This window comes from Typopeltis vanoorti, chromosome 1 (assembly GCF_054136105.1).
Source record: "Typopeltis vanoorti isolate ZY-2024b chromosome 1, IOZ_Tvanoo_1.0, whole genome shotgun sequence".
Taxonomy (NCBI): Eukaryota; Metazoa; Arthropoda; class Arachnida; order Uropygi; family Thelyphonidae; genus Typopeltis; species Typopeltis vanoorti.
In genome coordinates this window covers 31,980,145-32,003,400 of record NC_143549.1, presented here as the reverse complement: position 1 = coordinate 32,003,400, position 23,256 = coordinate 31,980,145, and the positions used below count along the sequence as shown (strand labels likewise).

Sequence of the window (23,256 nt, the reverse complement as noted above, 5' to 3'; positions counted from 1 at the left end):
AAAACTACGCACAAGAAGTGTCGGTCATCCATAAATGATGTCACATGTTTGAAAACTTCCTTCCTCCAAACACGACACGGAACTTTATTCGTCTTTCCCTTTGACTGTTCTCAATAAAGTTTCGGTTTTAAAATTTCTAGTCACATTTATTTACAACTTCGATAATGAAGATAACCTACAGCAATCTATTAAGAAATCATAAAATTAATGAATCATTGTAATTTGTGAGTAGTTTTAGCGGTAAAAAAAAAAATCCAAATTCTTTGACTTCTTTCGAACTCGATTCCTTCTCTTCGGTCACAGAATGGCAAAATTTTTTCAGACTCATCTCACTAAATTGCGGTGCTGCTACCACAAGGATTAGCGCGGTGTTATTAGGACAAAAAGTGAAAAACTTGCGTTCTCTGAACATTTGAACAGTCGCGAAAGCATGCAGAGCTCTTAAGTCCTGAAATGACAAGCAGCTTTTCTTCACCTTTTGGTCGTCTCTAGTGCTTTAATTTCTTAGTTAATTTCTATCGATGTTTTGAAGATTTAGGCGACGATAGTAATGTAAACAATTAGTGCCATCTCGTATTCCTAACCTTCACTATTCCTCACTTGTTCTAGAGATGCTGTTTGTGAGTAAACAAAACAAATAATAATAATAAACTTTTTTTTTTTTTTTTTTTTTACAAATTTAGCGCCCTTCTGGTTTCAATGCAGAACAAGTGATCTTTCAGTCCAATATTCGTCCGAGACCTTAGTAGCATCATCGTCATCATTGTGATGCTACTACGGTCTACTGACTGACTTAATAATATTAACCGACGAAGGGATCAGATAGTTGACCATAGTATCGTTGTCCTGGTCATTATGATGTCCGGAAAATAAGCCAGACGGGCGTTGGAGTGAAAGGTCGATTGCATTGAATGTCGAAGCAATAGAAAATGTGCAAAATCAAAAATGTTGAAGGTACATCACAATAAAAATTGTGTAAGCAAGTTACTATTTTCTTGCATAGTTACGGTGAATTGATTATTTACGCCATGGAAATCTGGTTTTAGTTGATATTGACGGTCAATATTAGTGAAACTTTCGAACCATAATGCCCAGTCGATTGTTCGTGTATATCCAAAATAGGAAATAATCGTTAAAAAATAAAAATAAATAAACAACTTTACTTTTGGCGTCTGAAAGTTCTTCTTCCTTTCTCGTAATAGGCCTAGTGGCCTGTTACGGTCTCTTCCCATCTTTTCAAAGGCCGTCCTCTCTTCCTTCTTTTGGAGGTCGATATCTCTGTGTTATACCCTGAAAGTTCCCTAAAAAAAAATCCGTTTTCTTTTTTACATAACCATTACAAAAGTTAAAATTAGTGAACGCGGGTAACAAAAAGGGAATTCTTTTAAACTTATTTCTTCCTCTTCCATTCCACTTATTCGCCACAGAAACTTGGCATCTGTACTTGAATTTTGTTGCCCGCTTCAGCTCAGATCCTAGCACGACCTAAATTAGAGTTCTTCGCGATCCTCGGAAGAACTCTCTTTCTATTCATTGCATATTTGTTTTCAGCGTTTCTCTGTTTATACATATCGATTAAGCTTTTCCACCATTTATTTTATAACATCGTATTTGACGCGATCACGTTACGTTTTATTATAATTAAATTATTATCGCAATGAACCATATAATTATCTGCTCACTCTAAATTAATGGAATATTTTAAATTCTATCTTTAGAGCTGACTTTTTTTTTTTTAATATATCAGATTTTGAAGTTTTGCATTTATAACAAATAATATCTCCTTTAATTCCTTCCCCCCCATGCCTTTTACTTGCTGCTACATTGAGGGCTAGTTTAATATCGTAACCAGAAATAGTTGGCAACGATTGATTTAAGCCTTAACCAGTCTAGCCAGGCTTTAGTATCTCGTCTACGGATTATGTACACTTCTTATACACGTGATTTTGTATTTTGAGGTTATTTCTAAAAGAGAAAACTGCTATCAAATAATACACATCGCATCTACTTTTTTTTTTTTTTTTTTTTTTTTTTTTTTTTTTTGGCAGGATCATTACGTGATCTATGCATCCTGTTTTCAGAAGTAGGACAATTGGCTGAACGCACATAAGACATCACGAACATCGTTTATTGCACTTAAGTGAAGTGGAAAGACAAGACAAGACATTATGTTGAATAAAAATATTTGCGTCACACTTAGATCAAATACCGGGGCACGTGGTCTCAAGTTGAAGTAAGAATGGCACTTTTATTTATGTATGTATTTCTTAGTTTTTTGCCTCCCTCTTCCGATTTCAATCACAACACGACAGCTATAATACACTGTCGATTGCGAAGACGAATATTTGATAATACAAACCTTACCGGTGGTGCATGACAATACTGTGCCGAAGTACAAAGTCAATAGGTTTCAAGGACATTGAATATCCTTTATTATTTTATTGATACTACTTTCTTGGAGTTGTTGACAGCACGCAGATTTCCCCTGGCTTCGAATTTCCTTTAAATCAGAGATGGACGTTCTGCGAAGTTTGAATAAAAATAAGCGCCTCTTAATAAACAGATCTAGTATAAAACACAAGATCTGTTAATGTATTTTATAATGTCTCTGTTATTTTTTATTTAATTCTTTGCCTGTGATACCTGAAGAAGTTGAATTTTCAATGAAACTAGTCTTATCTTAACATTAAACTTTTCTTTCTCGGTGTTGAGTCATTTAAATTCATTTTTATATACATTTTCTACCGAGTTAAATTATGAACAATAATATATATATATATATATATATATATATATATATGTGCCAATATCGGATAGCAGAGCTGAAAGAGTCCAGTAGATTATAACCTTAGTTATAATCTACCGGACTATAAGGTTATAATCTAACCTTAGTTATAATCTACCGGACTCTTTCAGCTCTGCTATCCGATATTGGCACACTCGTGAAATCAGACGCACGCAGCTGCCTAACAATAGAACTTCAACACGGACTGTAGCTGCAGTTCAAAGCTAACTGAATTTTATAATATCGTTTTTATACTGATACAATGTTTCTTATAGTGTTTTTTATTTGCTTTCTATGTTCCCACGCCTTAAGAAGTCGGACAATCCGATGAAACATGTTGCGTTTTGAATATATGTAATTGTTTTTTTCTAGTTCTCGGATCTAAGTCCAGTATATATAAATATGAACATATTCTAATTCTGAGTTAATATATATATATATATATATATATATATATATATCCTAGATGGGTACATGACCCCCCCCCCAAAAAAAAAATGCAGGTTTAATTCAGTTACAGATCGTGTTGTTCTCTTTTAAGTAGTCTCATTTTAACCTAACTTTTACACTTGAGTCCATGGCGTTTCTGACACTCCGTACTATAGAAGCATCATTAATAATCTTTTTTTTTTTTTTTAAGAATGCGTTCAGCATTGTGGAATTCAGGACTAATCTTTAAAAGCTTCAAATCTTCTTTCCTTTGATCCATCTAGTAGAGTGGGGAAGGATTATATCGAGATTATGAAGCCACGTTTTTCTTAATTTTTTTTTGTGTATGTTCCCCCTTTCCTCAACCGTCCCTTAGAACAGATTGAGTCCTACTAATGAGGGATTAAGTATGTATTTTATGATTGTAAATCCGTGCGTGTGCGTGTTTTGACGGGCCGGTTTGCCTGTTCTGAAGGACGAAAACCCCAAGTTTCCGGGTGAATAAATCGTTTACCACCGTGTGAGACTAGCTAACTCACCTTTCGAACCCAGATCTTTCCGAACAAATGGCTTCGTCTATACCGACTGAGCCACGGTGGCTCTTTTCTTAATCAAAAACTGTTACGCATATAATGCACTGTGCGCTAATAAAAACCAACAGTAATTCGACTAAGAATTACTGTTGGTCGACAGTTTGGTCTACTGATTACAGCATTTCAAAGATGTCGGAAGTAGTCCTGTGCCGAGTTTAGAACTAATCTGAATGAAACCCTTTGCCCCTTCATGCCGCTCGTTTCGAAGCTCTCACAACCTAATAATCAACCGAGCAACTAAAATGCACACACGAAAACATTACAAACCATAAAGGCGACACTCAGCAGACTGACTCATGACGATATTGGCTGGCGGCAGGTAACTAATGCACCTCATGCAGTCGATATTTTTGGAGAGTGTCTTGTATCTGCTTTCTTTCTTCTAAAGATTACATAAAACACGTTTTTCGTCCAGCACGTATTGAAGTTCACAACCTTTGAAGAATTTTACGGTTTTCCCCAAGAGTGGTCGCAAATTACTTTTCTTCTACCATTCATCGCTAACCCCTCGTCTGCTGTCATTCATTGCCGTATTTGTTTATTTGCCGAATCACCTACTTTCTTCCCCATCCCCATAAGTCGGAGCTGAATTTATGGGGAGGGGAATGCTGAACGCATTAAAGAATCAATGCGCTATGAATCTCAGGCACTTCGTCGAATCAAAATGCAAGAAGGAGTTCGAAGGTTTGTTGTCACATTTACTTTCATGTAATCTAAATGCTAGCTGGATTCCTCAGACTATTTAACAATACGATAGTGTTGTTAAACCGAGACCTATCCGATTGCTTATTTTTTACGGAAAGAGAAAAGTCCTAAGCGTGTGATGAACAAAATTGTTCTCACATCTTCAACAGAAATACTCAGGAGATCTTAAAACGCTAATAAAACAGAAGGCCAACATATTTATTTAACGACGACTTTACAGTTTCAATAGGAGTGAGTTTGTCTGGAGGATAAATTTTGCTGTTCACAGTTTTTATCTGATGGACGAGTTTAATATAGCGAATGCTCTGGACGCACGGGACCATTGTCCAAATGGGATCCTTTTTCATAGTTTGATGCTGTTTTCTGTTGATGATGATGCAATAACTGTAAGGCTGGATGTTATACTGCGTTCATTAGTATAACATGCAATATGCCACAACTGGGATTCCATGCATTAGAATTCCAGTTGTGTGGTTTCGAAGGCAACAGATGGTTTTGGTCGACTAAAGATCTCAGATCCTGGGTGCAGTTAGCTAAACAAATTGCTTATGGAGTCGTTGGTCTCCTTACTGTTCTTTTAGAGTAAGGAGTTATTGTAACTTGCAACATGGAAGAACCTGTTGTCCCTTCGGAATGTGCTCGATTATTATCCTTAAAATAGCATTAACGATGTACGCCATACAATCGGGCAAGTATTTATGAAGTATCCTCTATTAGCACTTTTTACAGTTCATTTTTACGAGAAAAGAGAAACGTTCGATTGAAATCTGTTGGTAGTGGGGCAGATAATAAATGCCCTCGCTTAACTGAAAAGATTTGTGGCAACAGGAATCCACTTATCCATTTTTGAATAAGTGGATTCCCGTAAACTTTTTTACTATCAGTAAATATTCTTATACTGATAGGATTTGGATCCCTCGTGTTGTATTCATCAGTTTTTTTTTCACTTTTGCATCTTTCTGTGTATTTATGAATAAATACATCAAAAGATCAAAAATCAAAACATCGAAAATCTGTTGACTAATCTTTAAAATATTGTCGAGTTTACTTCAAAAAGTTACAGTGTACACAATTTATGGCGCTCCCAGTATCTGATGTAACAGTTATATAAGTACAAATTTTGAAACATGACACGTAAATGCTTTGCTTCTGCATTATATCTTTTTTTGTAGGTATTTTCTTCGGAGTTGTTTCACCAAACTGTCACCACTATTCCTCTGCATTCTTCAAATTATGTAGGAACGCAAGCATCTGCTAGTACCCCAGTACAGCTCCAAACTTATCGAAACACCCTGTCGTCCTCTACTTTCATCCCATCTACTTTTTTTTTTTTTTTTAACAGCTGTCACCATATCGTATTTCTCAGTGAACATCCCCCTCCCCAGAGCTTCAAGAAATATTTACTTATTCTTTTTTTTCCCCCCTCTCTCCTTAATGACCTGCGCACACACGGGACTGTTGTTACGTTTTTCGACCTCGCTGGTGTAGTGTTGATATATTAAATAATAATAATAATAGCGTAGCTTAGAAAGTGGCCCACTCTTTATTGTAATTGCGACCAACTCTTTCAACGAGCCATCTTCTTTCATTTTCATGGTGTAAGCTATGCATATGACAAAGCAATTTGTATTAAGCTATTCAAGGTATCTTGAGAAAAAATCACTATTAATAGAAGAATCTTCAAGGACGTAGCTCGTCGTTATGTGGTAAAATGTGACAGCGCTCAACCTATTATATTTCCTGGATGGAAATGGCGTGTTACAAAATGATTCAAGGATGAACCAGGGATGTACACCACGTTCAAAAAGTTATAGACACAGGTAATGAATTCTGTTTGGAATGAACCTCCGAGGATGTCGCATGATTGACAACAGGAAGAGGATATTCAAACGACCTTCCTTTATAGGGAGAAGGACACAAGTTTGGCTGTCTTTAATGTCACACTGTTATTAAATTCACCTTGACATAGTCCAGATATGACGCAATGTGTTTTGAACGAAATTCTTACAGTAATTCAATCTCTTTAAGTAATACGCGAAATTTTACTGTTAAGAGAAAGTTAGTTTTGCTAAACTGGAATTACCTTAACACACGATAATCAGTTGTAACTTCTTATTTAAAGGCAAGAAAGTAAGATGGGTGATCGAGTCAACGGGATCGCTATTTTCCACTTATATTTTGAAACCTCAGTAACCACACTCCGTGTATCAGCTACTTAAGATGCTTACTTCTTTTCACGAAAATGCCCATTTATCTGACTGTTTAGTTTCGTGCACGCTCTACTTCTTATGTAACACCGTTACAGTGACACATAACAACCTCTCTAGCAGTATATTATGTTGCTGGCAGGAACGTGCATTCTCTAGTGTTTATTATCGACAATCGTACTTTCTTTCCCTCCCGCGATTTTCCTTCCCTGTTTTAATAGACGCAGCGTTAACGTCGAGGCCACGACGACAATTACTGCAACAGAAAAACAAACAATGTTGATATATATTTTAAGAATCAGCTCTTAGATAGCATCCGAAGTAATTTGAGCGAGTCAAAATTTAAAGCACTCCTTCCACGAAATTTTTCTTTAGCTACTTCCGAGAAATGATGGCACGAAGGGCTTCAATAATTCTACAAAGAAATCCCTGTTACATCTTAAGACATATGCGATGCAATTTCCTGCCATTGATGCTAACAAATCACGTGATCTACAGCGTGCTTGAAACGTTGCGTAAATGTCCCACTTCGAGTTGTGTCCACAAAACAAGTAGACGGCCTTGATAGATACACTAGTATTTTTTTTTTTTTTTTTAGCACAATGATTAATTACTGTTTCTTGGGGGCGGATATGAGTCGGCTTGTTATTACACAATGCATCGTTTTTTTAGTAGCTTATTAAGGCCTGAAATGATTCGTAATTGTGAAGGAATTGGAATCAATCACGTTTAGTTGATTTGATTAATCTGAATGTGTAACACCAACAGTTACACTTGCAAGTTCTTAAAATATGGATGTCATTTCCAACATGGAGACGATGACGATGAACATTTTGCATCGAGGAACGCGATCGCTTCGATATCGCTCAACTCGTTTTTGATGGAATATTTCAAACATGAAAAATTACGAAACTATAAAGTATATCTTTCCTTGTTTCCCCACTTTTAAAATAAATGATTTAGTAACTGCTAAATGGAGGGTTGCAGCTGCTTGCCAGCTTAGTTGGTGGCATGGTTACCGTATCCGTTCTGCAACTAAGAGGCTGCGGGTTCGAATCCCACTATGAGAATGGACGCTTGTGGCCGTCTTTTGCTAGGAGTCATCGATGACTCCTCCTACCAAAAGGAATATACAAAAATTTATCTAAAATCTGTATAACTTTTCGAAATCTGCGAATATTTTATACCAACTAGAGGTATTTTACGTTGAATGTACTTCCATTTCCGGAAATGTATTCTCTCGCTTATTTGTATTTAGCTGATAACTACCATAACGTTCTCCTAATTAAAATTAAATAAATGACGAATGTGATATTTCCAATTCCCATTTGCTTTGTCGAAGTGTGAGTCTTGCAGTAACATGCTGAACGAAGAAGTTTCTTATACCTGAAATCTTTCCCAGTGAACATCCCTTAGAGATGAGCGTAAGTGTTTGCCATTTCAGATACAAATTGGCCAATGATTAGGTTGCAATATTTTAATATTATTCTCGGAAGAACGATCTTTTATGAATTATCTCGGATTGATTGTAACCGAATTTGGTTGAATTTGCTTCGAATTAAGATCATAATGCGTCAATATTGCCTTCCAGTTGCGCTTGTTCTCAAGCCCAGATAGTCTGACTGAAGTTTTCATAAGAATAAATAAAAATACCTCCAGAGACGGAAATGCTTTTCCGTCAGAGAAATTTAGCTGTTTTTATTTTATTTTTAAAAACCTTTCATTCTGTCCTTTTGAGATTCAAATCAAGGGAGTATAGTTTAACCCCCAAAAAGATTCGAATTCATTTTAAGTAATTTCACTTCCGGTCGAGTCTTAAATATTTCATGTGCTAATTTTCACACAAGCAGGTGCAATCTTCTTTATGAGGCATGCTTCGCCTCCTCCTTTTAGGAGTATATATTTTAGCAACGTAGTACAATCTTAGGTGGAGGCGGAGAAGAAGGATGTAATTTAGTGTTACTAAATTACATGAAAAGGGTCACACAATGACATCTCCCGCCTCTGATCCGCAAATTCTTTATAAAAGTTCTTCAAGTCACGTCACGGCTGATGTAATAGACTGACTCATGACCTTGTAACGGATTTATTTAGAATCCGAATGGCGTCATCTCGAGGCATCATCGGAGGGACTGGGTATTGGTTTTATGAGATGGCTGCTAGCAACATTTCATTTATTAAGGGATGGCAGAAAGGCAGCAATTAATGAGGACACAGTTTTCAAGTTTTGGTAATAGAGATGTAAGTTATAAAAAAAAAAATCATACTGTATTTACTGCTAGACAAGACTTCAGATATGCTCAAGTCGATCATTTAATCGATACATATATCAGACAGAAAGGGAAGTAACATATATATATAATATCCCAGCGTGGTGGAGCCGATATCTTTTGAGAAATAAAATATAGACAAGCGACTTGTCCCGTGCTTGGCGGCATGTCGTCGCCAACTTCCTGACCCATTTTCTTGGCCGTGACACGTCTCACGATGAAACATCAAAAAACTGCTTCCGTTTTTGGAGTCTTAATGGGCACCTCCTTCATTCTTCGTTGTGCATAAATGATTGAATAGAAGAATGTAGGTGACCGATACTGGCTAAATGTCATTGAACATGCTAGACGGAAGCGTTATCAGTTGTTTACTTGGAAATAATATTCAGTTCGTGCCACATGAATAACCAGTAAAATAGATAATCACTACATAACCGTTTGTTTGTTTATGTGACTACTCTAAACAGCACTAATTTATAAGAAGGTTGTGTGAGTGGGTTATTAGGGTTTAAAGTCATTGAAGACGGACGGCAGTGACCCACATATACAGTACTTGTCTAGACAAAATTATTGATAACACACAAGCAGGAGAGATATTTCGGTAGCTAAAAGCATTCGCCACGTACGTAATATAGGACAATGATAATACAGTACACTCGGACAACGCCCTAATGCGTTACAAATACATCCGTTTATCTTCAAAGATATCTTAAGTGGCAAATATTCCGAATACACCTGTAGCTAGGAGGGAGGCGGACTGGCAAGATGGGCTACAAGGAATTTCGCAGTGGGTCGAGGTGCAAATGGGTCTAAATATCTGCCATGATACTTTATTTATTACCTTATTGTCGTTTAATCCTTCTAACGTCGCTTTATTCAGAAAATACGATCGTAAATAAAATTAGCAAGTGTGGCGAAATTCTCACAGGAAAATATAACGAACATGCTTGGCTTGCGGCAACGAGATTAATGTAGTACTCCCCCCACCATTCAGACTTGTGCAACTGCATATCGATCGTTGTATTAAGCGTTCATTTGTTTATTTTGTAATTAGATGTATTTGTGTATGTGCTGAATAATTATTGAACAACTATTATACACTGTTAGTATGTAATAACACACTCATAAACATGCCAAAAAGGAGAATGCTACGTGACTGGGAGAAATAAAAAAAAAAAAAAAAAAAAATTAGAAGACCAATTCCAGGAATGCAAGAAATTAACAGATGTACAGGGTGATTATAATTAAAGTTCATATTTCGAAAGGCTGTAACTTCTCAGCTGAACGATTTAATATTTAACGTAATGATTTAGAATTTAGAACTAACCAACGTTAGTTCTAAAAGTTGCCGCTAGGGAAATACATGACGTTGCAATGCATGTAAATTATATATGATATCCTGGTATGCAGTGCAACGTCAAAGCATAAAAATTTTTACATTTCAAAGCATACGGCATTGGGGACATTTGTCCCCAATAACGTATGAAAGAAGCTTCTATAAAAGCAGAATAGCTGCGGAATGCGTCAATTCATTGCCTGTGAGCAGACAACGTGTTAAAACACAATGTCACCATTAGCGAAGGAATCGCGCACTTCTCGTGAAGTTGTTTTACCAAAATAACAGCTGTGTCTTGACAGCATTTCGAAATTCAGAACATTTAAGAGATTAAAAACGGGTCCTATGGCTGCAAATGGTTTACGCAGAATGATCTAAGGAACCTGTCTCTTGAAATTTCCAGATGTGAAACCTGGCAGGAGGCGGAAGCCTATCGAACGGCAGACAGTGGAGGAAGTAGTTACAGATTTAGAGGAAGAAAGATTGGCAAATGTTATAGGAATCGGCAACACACTGCGTATTGTACGGTCTTTAGACTAACCTGTAGATTCACAAACTCGTAAGGCAAATTCTGCACTGTTATCCTTACAAGATTTTCCACGTTCCACAATTGCTTAATCTTGATTGGATTAAGTAATTGTACCGGATTGCACGAGAAACATTTGCCCTGCAGTTTCTTGCTCGGACTGAACTGAACAGCGACTGGCCACGAAACATTTTCTGGACTGACTTAGCTTGCTTCCATTTGGACGATGCTGTGAATATGCACAGCTGCAGAATCTGGGCAACTGCAAATCCACACATCGTGCCACAGATTCGCTTCATTCTCTGAAGATCACCGTTTAGTGTGGTTTCACAACGGAATTCATTATCGGACCTTTCTTTTTCGAGGAGCTCGGTCCTGCTGGTCTCATTACCTGCACTGTTAAAGGCCTTGGTCATTTTCCTATAATCTCTAAATATCTCTTAACCAATCAGGTGATTCCAACAGCGTCAGTGCCTGGATTCAACATTTTTTATGTAGGATGGTGTCCTTCCTCACATCGCAACCCGGTCGAGGGATTGCTTCAGACACAGAATCATCAACCGCTATTTTCGTACAACGCGGCCAGTACGCTCGCCGAATCGGAACTCTTGCGACTTTTGGCTGTGAGGACATCTCAAAGACGTTGTCTATCGTGGACACATAGCCAACTTAGCGGATCTCAAGACCAGATTACGTGCCATATCCACAACATTTCCAGTAAAACTACGTTCTGTGGTTGAATTAGAATATAAATATTTATATTTTCATTGGACTAGTTTATTTGTTGACCAGGTTGCTGGTTCTAATCCTTCGGTGGGCAAGGATTGTGAATGTCTTTAGGTGGGAGATGAATTACTGTTACCCGGAATACCACCCCGATTTATTGGAGGTCTGGAGTAGCTTGAAAGAGCTGGGCTGTAGATCAAGGTTTCCGAACTACGCAGAAATATAAAAATGTAAGAAATCTTTATTATGTATAATAAAAATAATATTGGGTAATAATATTTGACAGTATCAGATTTCTGCCAAGCGATAGATTAATATGGAGAAAAATTGTTAGCAGGATATTAATAATAATGTAAGCTTAATAGTGTAGTACTGTGAAGAATTGGATGAAAAGAAATATTATTTTTTAACATGATCTTAGCCCTTCCACGGATACTCAATGTATTATAGGTTTACATCCTTTCTGGGAATCACATAAAAATGAATAATATCATATAGGTCATATTAATGACATATGCGAAAAAGAATTAATAAAATGAGTAATGAAGTTGTTCTTAATGAACTAGCGTCAAAATAGCACTCAAAAGAGAAAGAAACATTTTATATTAATGTTTCTTTCTTAAAACATTTTAATATAAAATAATGTGTCCTTGGACCGTTCTCAAGTAATTTCCCGTGCCTATGTTTGTTCGCTAGTCTGCCGATGTGGGGCAAAGAGAACGGAAATTTTTACCATATTATTAGATAGCGATGAATAGCACAATACGCTTCGCCTTGGCTTTTATTATTTTTGTTGATGGCAGTGCGTGCGTTGGAACGATGTAAATTCCTCCCAGAAGAAACACAACTAACTTTGTTTCAGTCACTTTTCTGCTAATAGTGAGCCAATCTCATAAGTGACAAAGTTTTTTTTTTTGGGAAACTCGAGTTTTTCATTATGCAATACGTGATGACAGTTCTTGACCAATAGAAATATACCCAAGTTTATCCTTTTTCAGCTGGAGATGAGGTAGCCAGTCTTATCAGTGTCAATTCCCCTTCAACTTTGGATTCAATTCATATATATATATATATATATATATATATATATATACATACATATATACATACATATATACATACATATACGAGGGTGGCCTGAAAGGTTCTCGGCCTCGAATGTAGATAGCAACACTATCGGCACGTTTTTTTTTCTAAGTTGGTACATCTGTCATAAGCATCTATGTGAAACTGCAAGTCATTCTATCAAGTGGTTGGTTTTGTACAGTTGTCTGAAGCAAAAGTGTTGTCTGTATCCCTTGAAATGGATAAAATTTTATAATTTTATATAAAATTCTTTGCAAAAGAAGCTTTAACGCCAAAAGAAATTAATTCGAAGTTCATAAAAGTTTGAGCACTCTTCTTCGTTTTCGACAATTAAGAAATGGGTGGCTGTCGAGTTTAAACGTGGCCGTACCAGCCTTGAAGATGATCCACGTGAAGGACTTCCAAAAAATGTCACAACACCAGAAATCATTGATCAAGTGCACGACAAGTATTGGATGACCGGCAAGTCAAAGTGCGTGAAATTGCTGAGAATATACGCATTTCAAAAGAACGTGTAAGATATATTTTGCATGAAGAAAAGCAAGATGGGTGCCGCACTTGCTCACGGCAGATCAAAAACGCACTCGCATGAAAATCTCCGAACATTGCTTGAAGCGTTTTAACAAGAATAAAACTGATTTTGTGCATTGATTTATTACTATGGATGAGACTTGGATTCACCACTACACACCAGAATTCCAAACAACAGTCAAAACAGTGGACAGAAGCCGGTTGATCAGAGCCAAAGAAGACAAAGTCAGTTCAATCAGCAGGAAAGGTCATGGCATCAGTGTTTTGGGCTGCTAAAGGCATTTTGTTTATTAATTATCTTGAAAAGCGTAAAACAATAACTCGGGAATATTATTCTGATCTTTTAACCAGACTAGACGAAAGAAAAAATTAGTGAGAAGAGGCCAGGTTTGGAGAAGAAAAATTCATCTTTCATCAGGACAATGAACCTGCTCACAAAGGTGTTTTGGCAATGGGAAAATTAAGGGATCTGCACTATGAATTGTTCGAACATCCACCCTATCCCCAGTTTAGGCTCCATCTGACTTCTATCTCTTCCCAAAAGTAAAACTCTTCCTCGCTGGTCAGCGTTTTGCTTCGAATCAAATGGTGATTGCAGCTGTAGAGGGGGTATTTTGCGGAGAACCACTACAGGGACGGGATGATGGCGCTGGAGCATCGCTGGAATAAATGTATTAGTCTTAAGGGGGATTATGTTTAAAAATGAAAATAATTTTGAAATTATAAATTCGTTTTTTAATTGTTAGGACGAGAACGTTTTAGACCACCCTCGTATATTCCTTCCTATGCACAGGAGAAAATTCTTTCATTTCTTAGCTAGAAAGTGGAATGAACAGTAATGGCCAGAGAAGCTCTGACTCTGTGTGGTAACGCGCGCAACACTGAAGGAGGTGGGTGTTTTTTCTACAAAGAATATTCTTAATAGTATCAAGCAGGACTGACTGAAAGTTCTTTTGCTGAGTCGTTCATTAAGAACAAATCTTCTGTGTTTATGCCCAACTATTTTGCTCTTTAAATAGGATTCAAACGATCAATATTTAACAGGGGTTTACATGAAGAAGTTGGTCTGAAAAACATTTGACACCATTTAAGCGATACTTACGCGATCTTTTTAGTTCAGATAATTACCAGATTCCGTTTTTTTACCTCATTTTTCGCATAGAGTGAACCATAACTGTAATGACTGATCCCAGTTAAACAACGAACCGTAGGGCAGTTAAAGTAGTTGACAGATAATATCGCCTCAAGGCAGTATCTTACTCTGTCTTTAACTTTGACCTGTCTCTAATACTGAACCGCCAAAGAATGAAAATTTTATATTAAACTGGGAATCGGTAAATATCTCACGAAATGAAGTGTGTGTGTGTGTGGGGGGGGGGGGTATCATTTGAGCCTGTGCAGGTTTTCTTTCGGAAGTTTCAGATTTTACAAGAAATGCAAAGATAAAATTAGAATATTCATACTAACACTGCAGCAACGGTGAAAGTCTGGTGATAATGATAAATAATTATATTTCATTTCATTGGCTTTTTGTTGTTGTTGTTAATTTTATTCTAGATTTCTGGACTAAAATCCTATCCTCTCCTTCTCGTCTGTCTTAGGACGGGTTGGGTACTGGCGTATTAATGCGGCGGTTCGCCACTCCTTTGCTGCATCCCCTAAGGGTGATATTCCTGACTGCATTCGTGTGTGTGTTCACGGGCCGGTTTGCCTACTTGCGGGATGAAAAATCCCAGATAAACTGGGGAAAAATCCTGCTGTCCACGCCCAAGACCGGCTAACTTGGCTTTGGCTGAGAAACATTCTTAAGCCCCTCACGTCGTCGACGGGAATCGAACCCAGGACACTCTTTCCCCAGGCATATGGTTGCGAAGCGCACAGCCACCAGACTAACCGAGCGGATAACTTGCAAATAAGACAGAAGAATTTCAGTTTTATTGCCACAGCCTAACTTGATGTATTTCTTGGATTATTGTTTAATATCGAGGAAACTATAACAAATGCTGCTGCTACTACTGTGGAAGGAACAAGATCCTGTCAAAACATTGCATATATTCTCAGCGGTAGGAGAACCCTGGTAGAGGAAAGAAATATCGTTTCTGAAAGGAGATATTTCGCTGTGTATGATATTAATTCACCCTCACTTGAAAAGTCAAAAGTGGCATTTTTTGGCAGAAAGTCCAAGAAACATTCATTAAGAACTGTTGGAAATCGCGATTTCTGTAATAACAACGAAGCAGGAATGCCAATGTGTGTGCGCTTTCTTTCTAGTTTTCAAAGCAGTTAATTCGTCTTCAATTGAAAATCTGTTATAAAGGTTTTTACTAAGTCATATACTAGTTAAAATTAGATCTTTTCTAGCAAAAGGATGCGAGTTGTTTTGTATTTCTGACAAACAACGCTACCACTGAATCTAAATGTGTCGACGTTATAATTCAGCTTCGATATAATGTTTCGGTCAAGTACGATATTTCAGTTTAATAATAAGTAAAATTCTGCATTTTTGATTCTATTAGTGGTGGCGCTGCTGTTTTAATTAAAATGCAAATATTTCTTCCTTTAATTTCACGCCAATATGGATAAATATAATTACGCGCATTGATATTGAATTCAAAGTGCGTGTCTGTGCGTGCGTCTAAGTTTAAACATCCGGATCTACTTTGTATTGTTTGCTAGGTAAACGAATGAAATATAAGAAAGAAAGAAATATTTTTGCGACAGAGGTGAATTCTGTAGCATGGTTGAAATGTCAGAAAGAAGTTGGTGCTGCTTCATCGGAAAAGAGTTGCCTGGTTGGTGTGATAATCTCCCTTCTCCTCTCGTCGAAATGGCAAGTGTTGAATTGTACACATTCATACAATTCACGCAGCATATGCCATTGCAACGGCTTGACAAAATACGCACGAAGATGTGTAATAAAAGAATAAAACGGAGTAATATGATCAACCAACAAGAAAAATAAAGCTATGTAGCCATCGTTCAGGGAGGGAGGGAGGGGGAAGTATACTGTGGATAAAAATGAGTTTTATCCTGTCACTTTTACAATCACAAAGCATCATACTCTGTTGTGTATTTTAACGAAACCATTGATTATTCTATTTTATTATTATTTTTAGTAACAAAGAGATCCCTGTATTATGAATGCATCTAGCATAGTCACTATAGAAGAACACCCTAGATTTAACTAAAAAAAGTATGAGTGCTGTTTTTCTCCGTGTTCCATTGTATTTCTTTGTTTAATTTTCAGTTTCGCGTTAGCAAGCCATACACATTTTCATATATATGTGTAGTAATTTCGTACTGAAAAAGGAAAATGCGTTATGAACAAGGTTTACCCCCCCCCACACATACACACAAATCGTTTTTGAAATTATCACAGCAAACTTCTGCGAATCCATTCAATGTGTTTCCATTTGTAAGTCTTTGTTATTGCCAGGTGGATTAAATGAAATAATCCAGGTATACGAAACTGGAGGTTTCTCGTTTCCCCCCTCTTTTCATAAGGAGAAAAAAACTCATATAAATGAATGATCAGCCAGCTGTCATCTCTCTGTGTTCTCTCCGCTTTTCTACAAGCTGTATTAGTTCTCATGAATGGCCACTTCTACTAAAGATATTCGGATGAGGTTTTTTCTCATTTGTATGCACTGCGGATTTAACCCCGCAAGAAGGGCTGAAAGATACAGACGGGTGTTATGGTCTGTTAGTCGTGCGAAATTGCTGTAACGTTTGCAAGAGAAGGAAGGCATCATCAAACCCGTCTTTTTTTTTTTTTTTTCATATCCTAAATCCGGCGATGGGTGGAGATCACCGTTCCGCAACCTGTGGCTGCATTGACTTGCCTTCATGTTAATATCTTAGAAATCATTTGGTAGCAGTGATTCACGCGAAAACACCTTCTGCGAAACAGGACGCCCTCTATTGTCTGTGTTGGTTTGAGGTGAAAGGTGGCCGTTCACTCCCGAACGAAGATATCTGAATGAGAAGATTTAATTAGATTTTTTTTTTTCGTCTTAGTAAAGTGTCGCCAATCTGCCCTTCTTCTTCTCTCTCTCTTTCCCCTAACTGATAGCTCACTCTTTTTATAATTTGTATTCATTACTGTGATTTTGGTTTTTGTCCGCAATTTTTCAAATGTATAGATTTTTGTAAATATTTGAAATATTAATCCCCATTAGGGACCGAATTAGCCAATAATTCTTTCACCATCCCTTTCACTTCCTTTTTTCCAGGTGATTTTTGCTATAACGTGTATGTAGGAAGATAAAACAATTCTGACAGGCATGTGAAGTATGTTGTATGTATGTTTTAAAGAAATTTGGCAATTGTGATTTTTTCCTCTTCTGAAATACTCAGCTTATTTCAAGTTTTGGTTTAAATCAAACTGTTTTTGGTATCTAAAGTATGCACAATGATACGAAATTACATGCAACATTTCGGAAAACTTAAGAGCTTCGACACTGTCGCATGCGAATATTGTCTCTCACTTTAAGAACTGGTAATCATCAGCATACTTCTTTCTGTCGGATAAGAAACATTGCTGTTCCTTCCCATGTTATTGGCCAGTTCGGTTCCTAATGGGGATTAAAATATCTCTTTAAAATTATTGGGCTTCATTCACCAGAGCGCAGACACATTCATTGAAAGTCACTCTTAAGAAAACAGACACTTGGACAGTAAAATGCAAATTTTTGCATTTTGCACTTCATTCTCAAAGTCCATTTTACTCTGTTTTTGAACATCAGATGTTTAATTGTTGCGCTGGGCCTTGGCTACTGATAATTTGATAGGCATTGTTAATTAATCTGACTCTACATTTATTTTTCGCTCCCCCCCCATCCTCAACAGCTTCTTAAAGTCAGAAGCAACCAGTCAGTGTTAATTCTCAGTTTAAATGAAAATTAAAGTGTGCAAGAAGGCCTGTTCCACAAAATAGTGATTTTGTGATGTTTATCACTCCCGTTCATCTATTTATAGAACAGGTCCTTGCTCTCTTATCCAAAAACTAAAAATCCTCATTAGCTGAAAAATAATGTTCCAATTATTATTAATATTCGTGTTAATAATAATATAAAAATAGAAAGCTATTTTTCCCATTATTACAAGTTTCCTTACAAGGAAACTAAAATGATCCTAATTACTGGAAACACGACTTTATATGCTTTTCTTCACGCTTGGTTTTTACTCTATCACATATTTTGAATAGTTTATCACAGTGTTTCTCAAAGTGTGGTACGCGTACCCCCGGGGATACGCGAAAGGTCGTTAGGGGGTACGTGGCAATTTTCGGCTATGCATAATTAAAGGAGTCATTATATTTTTCAACAAACAGTGCAATTAGAGACAACCGGGATAAAACGGCACTAACTAATGAATCACATCCCTTCTCCAACAGAAACTGCTATACAGACCAAGCAAAACCATATGTTGCCAGTGGAACATATGGTTTTGCTTGATACCACCCCCGTCGTTAACGTGTTAAAACTAAGAAATATATAGTGAATGTATTTCAGATATTATGGAATTCGGTTGAAGGGAATTAGCATTTCAACAGTTGAGTTGAAATGCTAATTTGGCTTTGGTTCGCACGATCTTTTGTTAATACCGCACCAATCATATGCAGTTCTTCGCTGCTCTACGTATCTCAAGTCGTAAATTACTGGTAGTTTTTGCTTGAAATAATGGGAAAGAAGATGACGCTATTTGGGTAGATGACTTTGACGATGCACACGAAGAAACTGTTCTCGATGCCAAAAGTAGTGATAGCGAGTTGGAGCTTCTTGGTAAGTCGCACCATTTTCAGTTTTTTTTGGAAAACTTTAGTTTCCGAAAATTCCCACACGTATCTCGCAACCCAATTTTTTAGCTTTAATTTTAGGAAAAAAGTTAGAGTTAATTGATATTGCATCTGGATCAAATGAAACCGATGAAGTGTGTCGTCTGACATCTCTAGAGAACCAAAATTTAAAAATAAATCATATTTTTTGTTTACATGAACATATAAATTCAAATAAAATAGATATTTAATTTTAATTAATATTTTAAATTAATTTATGAATTTTAATTAAATTTTTTAAATTAATTAATGAATTTATTTTTTAATTAATTAATGAATTTATTTTTTAATTAATTAGTTAGGGGATACTTGGTAATAATGAAAATTTAAGAAGGGGTACGCGGATATCTGAAGTTTGAGAAACACTGGTTTATCAGATCATTATATAATTGATTATGTGTACTACTCTATTTGTTCTCTTTTTGGCTGTCTCTCCATTAATTTTTTAAATATGCCTATGCATATTTATGTTCTGACTGTTTTTCTTTCGTATTGTACAGTTCTGTAGAGGAGAAAGTATGGTTGTGCAAACACATCTGCAATAGATAACAACAATATAATTGAAACCACCTATTAGAGCCGTGTTTAGCCTTTTTAAAAATGCATGACTGACGGCCAGGTACAGAAACGTTTAGATTTCGTAATCGGTTTGGCGGTTGGATTCATATCAGTATAAGTGCAATATCCTTTGTATGTTATGTTCGTTATCAACACAGTGGAGAGAGAGAGAGAGCTGAGAATCAAATGTATAAATAGAAATGAAAAAAAAAAAAAATAAAATAAAAGAAACAGAACAGCTCATTAACGAAAAAGGGAGGAGATAGAAACGAAGTTGGTGTGTGTGTGTGTGTGTGTGTGTGTGTGTGTGTGTGTGTGTGTGTGTGTGTGTGTGTGTGTGTGTGTGTGTGTGTGTGTGTGTGTGTAGAGAAAGAGAGTCAAAAGGAAGTCACCTGTTTTGTAATAATGATCGTGACAATAAAATGGTGGCGCTATGGTATGGAATCGTTTGTTGTGCTTGCCAAAAGAACTAAAAATTCTAAGGAAGATCAGCAACCTTCACAAAGCATTCGAATGAGTCACCGGCAGTGGGATCAGTTCTTTATACTTAAAGATTCCATTATTATTTTCTGAAGATGTTATCTGATTTTTTTTTTTTTTTTTATTGAAGAGAACATTATCACAAGGCGATTTAATTGGAAGGTTGTATTGCCTTAATGGACCGTGTTCATCAGGGTAGGGTGGCGTCAGAAATGAATTCATTTAGCAACAAACCGAGATGAAGGCGGAAGACTTCTTTTGTCTGAATTAAAAATAGAATGTCGACTCACGAGATGTGTTCTTTCTTTGCACTTCCGCTGAGTTAAAAAAACAACGAAGACTAAAATAATAGCAAAAGGACAATGCCCTTTTCTATCGATGTGCGCTACCGCTTGGTGCGAATAAGATGAATTATTGCTGTTACTGGTGGATTTTTTGAAGTATCAAAGAGATGTCCTTATGAATTCATAAGGTCATCGAGAACTTAAAATTGCGATCGTTGTTAAAGGATGTCGCTTTACAGTGGGTGGGTTATATTACGAACGAGCTCACAAGATCCAAATAAATTCTTAGAAATATTTTGATTTTTCTGATAAAAAACAAAAACAAAACAGCAACTGAAAATATGTTATTTTATTTTAAATTTTAAAATTACTCCGAATCCTGATTTATCAGATATCGCGCATGATCTCTAAGGTGAACTTTTAATGAAATTTCAAAGTAGACGGGAATGACCTCTTTCCATTATTTGCTAAAGAGATCATAGACTCCTGGCAACCAGTCCATCTTCACCAGTTGGCTTCATGCTTCCTTTGGAAGTTATATAAGTTACATTTCTTACACATGGATTTTTAAAACTTTTTTTCTTCAAAATCGTAACAAGCAGACAACCCCTAGTATTAGATGCACCATAAAATATAACAACCAGAAATGTTAAAGCCATTGTTCTGCTTTTTTTTAGTGACTTTATTTTTAATGTTTTTATTCTTTTCCTCACTAGCGCCCAAGTGTGAGAATGCACTAAGAACAAACAGAGACGTCGATCGACTCATGGGAAATGGATCGTTAACTGCAGAACAGTTGGGTGTTTTAGCACTAGTATACTTTAATCGCAATGGAGTTGACGATATTGTTTCTTGCGCAATTACCCCAAACAAAAACTTTTCTAACGTAAGCTTTTCTTCTTTTAATGAAGAAAACAAAACAAACAAACAACAACAAAAATAACAACAACAAAAAAAAAACAACTTTCGTTACTGGAATCATCTGAGGGGAAAAAAAGATTCAATATAGAAGTAGACGAGTTCTCTTTCTCTCTCTCTCTCACACACACTTCTTTATCTCTCTATCATCAAATATTGAAAGAAAATTGCGTAGTTTGCTTGTCTTCCCCCCCCCCCCGCATGTTTACATTTATTGCGTTAAACTTTTGCTTTTTCCGACGTTGGAAACACTAAGAGACGAATCGTGTTGTCTGTTATTAACCTGTTCTAGTAAGGACTAGTATGTACGCACGAAATTCAAATCAAGCTCATCTCTCTCTTTCATGCACGTGTTTTTTTCTTCTTCTCTCTCTCTCTCCTCTATGAATAAACGCGGAGCAATGTGAGAGTAGGGAGGTAGGATTTCGGCACAGGACTGATCTGGTTTTCCGATCCCACCCAGAGAAGAATATAATGCCGACAAACCGAAGGCTTGTCGAAGACTACTGACATGAGTTAGCCTATTTGTTTATTGGACAGTGGTACATCCAAACAAACACTGACTGACCGACATGATTAAATGAGGAAGTGTTCTATTTTGCGGGAAGAAAACCTTTCGAGAAATCACCTGAGGAGTGTTTATTCAAGTGTGTTTTCAATGTGTCCTTCACCATGCCGTCTGGGAAATTTCTCGCTGGCTTTTCCCGGAAACGTGAATGATTATCAACATCTTCTCTTGAGGTGTGAGTCATTCACTGTTTGTCATGCGCTCTTCCCATTGCGAATATGATTAGTAATCAGAAAGAGAGGAAGAATTTGTCAAGATCTTACAAAAATACAGTCAGCAAAAGGGAAACTAACGTCAATATTAAATTAATATCTATTTCTACAGAATGGTGTCCATTGAACGATCTCCAGGATACCTAGAACCTTTATAAGTGCATTTCAACCGAGAACGGTCTAAGGAGGCGGAAAGATTTTTTTTTTCAGAAAAAAAAACAACAACAAAACTCGAGTTTCTCCTTCTACAAACAGTCATTCTGCCTAATTTGAAAAGGCAGTTAATGCACTTGCATTTGCAAGCATCACACGCCCACTTCATAGCTTCGACTACACTTTCAACCATCCCAACCCAATATATAAAAAAAAATAAAAGAATAAATTTTTTAGGCCGAATCTATTCCATCTACGAGTAAGGACTTGAGACTCCTGTATATACACACTGAGTGACTGATGATCCGTAGAGTTAGGAAGCTGAAATTTTGCAAGGGACGTAGTTTTTAGTGATAATAATAATAATAATTATTATTATTATTAAGAGAGACCTCCAGGGAGTCAGAGACTCATCGAGGGAGGCCACATACTACACACATACCAACTATCATACTTATTCTTGAATGCACTCACAACATTCAATGGCAATCCATTCCAATCACGCACCACCCTCTGAGAGAAAAATCTAGCCCTCACACCCTTCTTGGCGGCCCTCATTCTCAGCTTCCAAGGATGCCCTCTCTTCCTTTCCCCACCCTCCATAAAATGAAAAATCCCATCAATTGAAATCCTATATGACCCTTTTAGAAGTTTGTAAGTCTCAATCATATCATCCCTCTTTCTCTTATTCGCTAGTGTCTGCTACAAATTCTCAACCTGTCTTCATAATCAGTATTCCACAATCCTGATATCATTTTTAACACTCTCCTTTGTACTCTCTCCGATATATCAGAATCACAACGGAAACCCGGAAACCAGGAGACCAGACCTGCGCACAGTAGTCCATGTAATAGTATAGTCCAAGTATAGTCCAAATAATGGAAAAGGAATTGGAGTGGAGGAAATTAGAAAACTGAAATTTTTTACGTGACTCAGTTTTTTGCCCGTTCAATTTTCCTCAAACATTTTAATTTGAAATATCAAAGATGTTCGACAATCTTTCATTATGCAAATTACAAAATTAAAAATAAACTGTCACTCATTCACTAGCTA

The 23,256-nt window shown here is 36.7% G+C and overlaps 1 protein-coding gene across 2 annotated transcripts in view; it reads left to right on the top strand.

Moving 5' to 3' along the window:
• LOC150109870 (uncharacterized) overlaps nt 1-23,256 on the top strand; it is an 84,262-nt gene that overhangs the window by 20,079 nt on the left and 40,927 nt on the right. The gene's annotated exons all lie outside the window — the stretch shown is intronic.